Source organism: Salvia splendens, chromosome 15 (assembly GCF_004379255.2).
Source record: "Salvia splendens isolate huo1 chromosome 15, SspV2, whole genome shotgun sequence".
Taxonomy (NCBI): domain Eukaryota; kingdom Viridiplantae; phylum Streptophyta; class Magnoliopsida; order Lamiales; family Lamiaceae; genus Salvia; species Salvia splendens.
Genome location: NC_056046.1, coordinates 28,155,743 through 28,161,742, shown reverse-complemented (window position 1 = coordinate 28,161,742; position 6,000 = coordinate 28,155,743).

Here is a 6,000-nt window from a genome sequence, read left to right as displayed (position 1 = left end):
AACATAGTTAGAAAAAAACGCCCATCCCACCCATCCAATTGTACATATAAGGGGACATCATCCCACCCATTCCACCCATCCCCGACATTGTCGGAACTGTTGTCGCATTTCCGCTAACGTTTCCCTCCAGGTCGATGGGAAACGCCGGAGTCTGCGACTCGCTCGTGGCAGGGGAGTTCCTATTGTTCTCCATTAAGTAGAAATGAAATTTGTAGTAAAAGAAGAGAGAAACTTGTTAACACAAGTGGTGCGAATGAAATGAAGTTCAACGAGCCGTATATATAGAGTTTAAAAAAAATTAATTAATTACCGGACGTCCGACCCACTCCACAATGGCGGACGTCCGCCCGCCCGTCGCCCGCACGTCCGAGGACACCCGACGTCCTCACGGGACGTCCGACCGGACGTCCGCCATTGGAGATGCTCTAATAATGTGGGTCTCACTACTTTAACTACCATTCACATCGCGACGGGCAACCGGACGTCTGCCATTGAAGATGCTCTAATAATGTGGGTCTCACTACTTTAACTACCATTCACATCATCATCTCTCTTAATTATTTTGATGGGACGGAGGGAGTATTTATGTTATTAGAGAGTCTGCCAGTAGAATTTGAAGTGGAGTCAAGAAAAAACATTTTGTGTATAGTTCTGTGACACGGCTGCATTGCAGGTGTAGCTGGTCGCAACGTGCACATGCCGCCCCAATCAAGAAGAAATGTGTCTTAGACGATGGCCATCATGGCCATACAAGTTTTTGTTAGGATCGTCGACTGGAATATTAGTTTGATATTGTCCGCTTTGGGTCAAGCCCGCATGGATTTGTTTTTGGGTCACTCCCAAAAGACCTCAAACTAATTGGGGTCACTCCCACAGGTTTGTTGAGGTACAAACTCATCCCACATCGGATGAGTGAGAGAAGTTGTAAGGTGTATATAATTCCTGTCCAACCTCAATTAGTTTGAGGCCTTTTGGGAGTGACCCAAAATAAATCCATGAGGGATTGACCCAAAGCGGACAATATCAAACTAATATTGCAGTCGACGATCCTAACAAGTGGTATCAGAGTCCAGGTGGCTATGGGTTGTGCCTGGATGAGCCCCGGTTAGGGTCGGGCCCTGAAGGACTCGGGTTAGAGTCTGGCCCCAGGATGACCCAGGGGCCAGGGCTGGAACGACCCATATTTGTGTCGACTGCGTTCCCGATGTGGTCTCGGTTTGAGGGGAGGTTTGTTGGGTTACAAACCTATCCCACATCGGATGAGTGAGGGAAGTTGGAAGGTGAATATAATTTCTGTCCAACCCCAATTAGTTTGAGGCTTTTGGGAGTGACCCAAAAAATCCGTGCGGGCTTGACCCAAAGCGGACAATATCAAACTAATGTTGCAGTCGACGATCCTAACAGTTTTCTTATCAGAGAGGAGGTGACGTATAAAAAAAATGGAGAGAACTACATTTTTGGTATATATTTAAACTTTGATATAACTAACATCAAATGCAGCTCTTATTCTTAAAAATATTCCCATATTTCTGTCGACTTTGATGAAATGTCGTTGAAAAGATTTTACACATTTTTTAGCTCAAAATACCCTTAAGCTCTTTATAACATCCGCTATTCAATAAACGAATGACTGAACATGAGATGTCACAATTGAGGTAGGTACCATTAAGCATGGTAAACTTTTAATCCCATAATTTAAATCAAATGATATCTGAATCCACTCAACTCCAATCTCTTATAGCGTTATAAACCAACATTTGTAAGAATATGATTACATAGATTCATGCTAAATTATTTAGTTGTGGTTATTATTCGCATCTATAGCTTTGTGTGACATCCCATACTTTTATAATCTATCATATTATCCATGTATATCTAGTTAGTTAATTTCACCAGTTACCATAGGAACCAAATATCATAACAATTGTCATTCAAATAACTGATTCTAATTCTGAGAGGATCTCTTGTTTTCTCACGTGCTATGGATCCTTAACCTCCTAACCAATGAACAATTGCCATACATCAATATATCCATCCTTCCATGATGGAGCAGGCTGAAGTGGCTTTTCCAAGTCGTCAGCTTTAGCCACTTTTGCAGCCTTGACATCCTTCCTTGTTTACATCATTTTTCAATTTAACATTTCTTGCTCTAGCTTGAACACTATTGGGCTCCAACATAGCTTTGTTAACACTTCCCCTCAATTCAATCCCATCCCAGATAAGGAATTCATGCTCAGCTTTGCGCAGTCAGGAGAAGAATTGACACCCCAAAGGCTTGGTTAAAATGTCTGATGTTTGATCCATAGTTGGAACATATCGAAGCTCCACTTTCTTTTCCTTCACCTTATCTCTCCCAAAGTGAACATCAATCTGAATATGCTTTGTTCTGGCATTTAATACCGGATTACTTTCCAAAGATATAGTGCTCATATTATCCACCCAAATAATTGGAGTTTTTGCATAAGCTACTCCCAGTTCATCAAGTAGAGCTCGATTGGAAATTAGCTTTGATTGTGGTTTCTAAAACTCTACATTTCTTAGCCTACTTTGTATTATTTGTTATTTTGTTTTTATGTTTTCTGTTATTTGTTTATTTATTTATGTCTAGTTTATTAATCCAAATCCAAAAATTTCGTGTCTCTAGATAGTATATGATGCTTAGTATATAATAGACCGTTGCAATCTTATTCTCTGTATTCAATATCCCGGTACTGACCTTCGCTATACTAGATCTACATTGTATACTTGTAAGTATTTTTAGTGCTAATAAATAGTGTATCAAGTTTTTGGCGCTGTTGCCGGGGCCCGAACCCGGCTACCCGCGTGACAGGCAAGAATACTTACCACTAATAAATAGTGCATCAAGTTTTTTAAATTCTGTAAAAAAAAAAACTGATCTCAATTCCTCCACTTTATATTTTGTTTTCTCTACATAACTTACATACCATACTTTATATTCACATCATTTAATCAATTTCTTTGAATCCTACCAATTATTATTGTGTTCAACTGTCAACCAACACAAGGTACGTTCCCTTTTAATTTCTGAACTTTGAACTTGAATTCTTTCATTGAATGACTTTGTTGTTGATATGTGTTGGTAGTTAGGATTGGAGTTTGATGAATTTGTTAGTATTGGATTTTTGGAATTAATTATTGGATGTGCTTGAGTATGTTTGATCTTGGTGGATGAAAATTCAATCACTTTGGCTTGATTGTTAATACACATAGTTCATGTCCATAGCATTGCGAGGCTATTTTATCTTGCATGAATTGTGTATATATTTAAAGTTTAATTGTTTTGCTTGATTTTGGTATATTGTTGAATTTTTTTGCAATTAATTAGGGGATAAAGAAGATAATAAGGAGATGAAGAATCAATCATGATAAGGTAGATAATTTGATTTGCATATTTTATGCCTTGATATGATTAAAGTTTGGGGGATTGCCAAAAGTTACTTGTTATACCCTACTACAATTTTCTTCATTCTATGCTCACATTTCGAAATTGTAGGTACAAAAGACATCCCAAAAAAAATTCCTAAGAATAGGGGGATAATTTATGAGCTTCAAAGAACGTCAATCTAAAGGCGTTAACCAAGCACTTATTGTGAGGCAACCCAACATTGATATCATCTATTTTTCATATGTACTTAAGTTTGTTTGATTTAATTTGTTTTCTTATCGGAACTATCTCGAAACTGACCATGGATAAGAAATTCAACACTTAAGATAATTCTCCAAGCTATCATGAGGATAGGCATAGGGTGGCAGCAGTTTTATGAGGATGTGAGTAGAGGCCCGTACGGTGCTTCGCTTATATTCCAACTCTGGCGCTAGGAGAATAGTAATCACTTCCCTTGTTGGTTGACTCTTTGTCAATGTTATTTATATCTTCATCAAATAATTTGCATCTCGTTTTCTGATGGTCTTCTATAACAGGAGAACACACCGACTCACTCTATTTGGTGTTGTGTGTTCGAACCTTGTCGCAGGCTTGACCCAGGTTATGATCTTCTCCACTGGCACCGTGGAGTTAGATAGGATTATTACCTCATTCTTTTTCTAGGTCTTGACTATATTATGTCCAAAGATTGTATCCAGTTTGTTGAACTTAGGGTCAACAATGTAGTAACATGCACATGCCAGCTTGTTCTCCAACATTGTTGACATAATAGATAAGTAGAAAACATCCACCGAATAGACTTTATCATGTGCACGATTAATGAGAGAAGTATGGGGGTTTAAGGGAAGAAGAGTGTACCAAACTTTTAGGATGCCATTCTAAACAAACTCCGGACCTGTGATAAAATTTGTGTTGACATTTCAATGGATGCGGGAAACTGCAAGTACGTCCATGAACGAGCGATAGCAATGCTCGAAGAATAGCCACCTTCCATACACATCATCCCACGAAAATGGTATCCCGACCTCAGCATTAATAGCATCAATTACCTCACGGAGGAATTCCAGTGGTATCACTGTCTCCTCCCATTTTGCAGTCTTCTTCATTTGGATGATCGTACGTAGCATGACTTTGTCAAGCTCCGCTGTCCATTTGAACTTGTAGAGAAAGACAGTGTGCGGTGGTATGTAGTTAGCCATTGTAACTCTAAGGAAATGGATTTCTTGTGTCTAAGTAACAACACTCCTCCACGTCTTATAAAGAGAAGTAGTGAAGATCTAATCCACGTCTTGATGGGGACATGCGTGAGCAGGATACTCTATTGTTGTCATTTAAAGGTTGCTTTATCATGCCGTGTGTGAATGCACAATACAACACGAACAAGTTTTGACGAAGAAGGTTATTGTGTGTTGAAGACTCACAAATATTTTGTAGCCGAGGCCATATATTTTCCATTTCGGTGTTTATGAAATTTTTTTGGTGAAAGAGTCTTCGAATTAAAATTTGATGAAAGTGTGTTTAATAACTAGCTAACTTTATTTGACAGTTCCACAATTAAATTTGGTGAAAGAGTCTTTGGATTAAAGTGTGTGAAAGTGTCTCTAATATCTAGCTAACTTTATTTCACAGCTCCACCAACTCCAGTTATTAGATTCCTTCACATTTTGTGATTTGCCTATTCACAATTGAGCGCTAATGCTGATTTGGTGAATATGTGAAATATTTGGTCTTTTTACCCTAAGTTAGCTTCACTTGTGTGATAAATTAGGCTTGTTAATTTTATCCTAAGTGACGATATTTTCTATTTATATTTTGAATGTAATGAACTAATGCAAAGCAGTAGTACACAAATACAACCTTCCATAAGTTCCCACATTAATAAAAACCATACTCAAGTCAGTTGGGATGGAATCCAGTACAAAAACAAATATAAAAAGTGAACAACTTGTAATACTAAACCAAAACAATCCCAAATTGTAGCTGAATCATTCTTCAGTAGCAGTGTGTATCATATTTGCTCCATTATGATGACCCAGGTAAAAAAAATTGGAGCCCAAGTCAAATTTATCATGACCATATCTGAAGATATATACACATGCTTAATTGACATGACACTTTAGCATGTGTGTGATATTGTGCACCTAGATAAAATACCTCAGCCCACATATCACAAGCCATTGTATCCCTGTATTGGTTCCACTCCGATAACGGTTCGACAACATCAACAGACTCAATGTTCTCAGTCTCCTCCCCATGTCAAAATATTCAAACAAACATTCGAGTTGTGGTTCTATCAGATTCACAACCATCTCTCCACGTATGAAGTTATGCAACGTGAAACAACACATGATCAACTGAATCTGGACTTGGAGCGGGTGGAAAGAAGGGCTTCGAAGTATTCCCCACCTCATCTCGAGGACCGCAAATGCTTGCTCGATAACGTTACGAGCTTTTGTGTGGCGCAAGTTGAACATCTCATGTTCGTCACGTGGCAGCTCATTAACTGGCCTCATTCCTCTAAGTGATAACGAACTCTCTTGAAAGGTGTTAACAAACCTTCACTATTTGCGTACTCATTATCACATAAGTAAAAA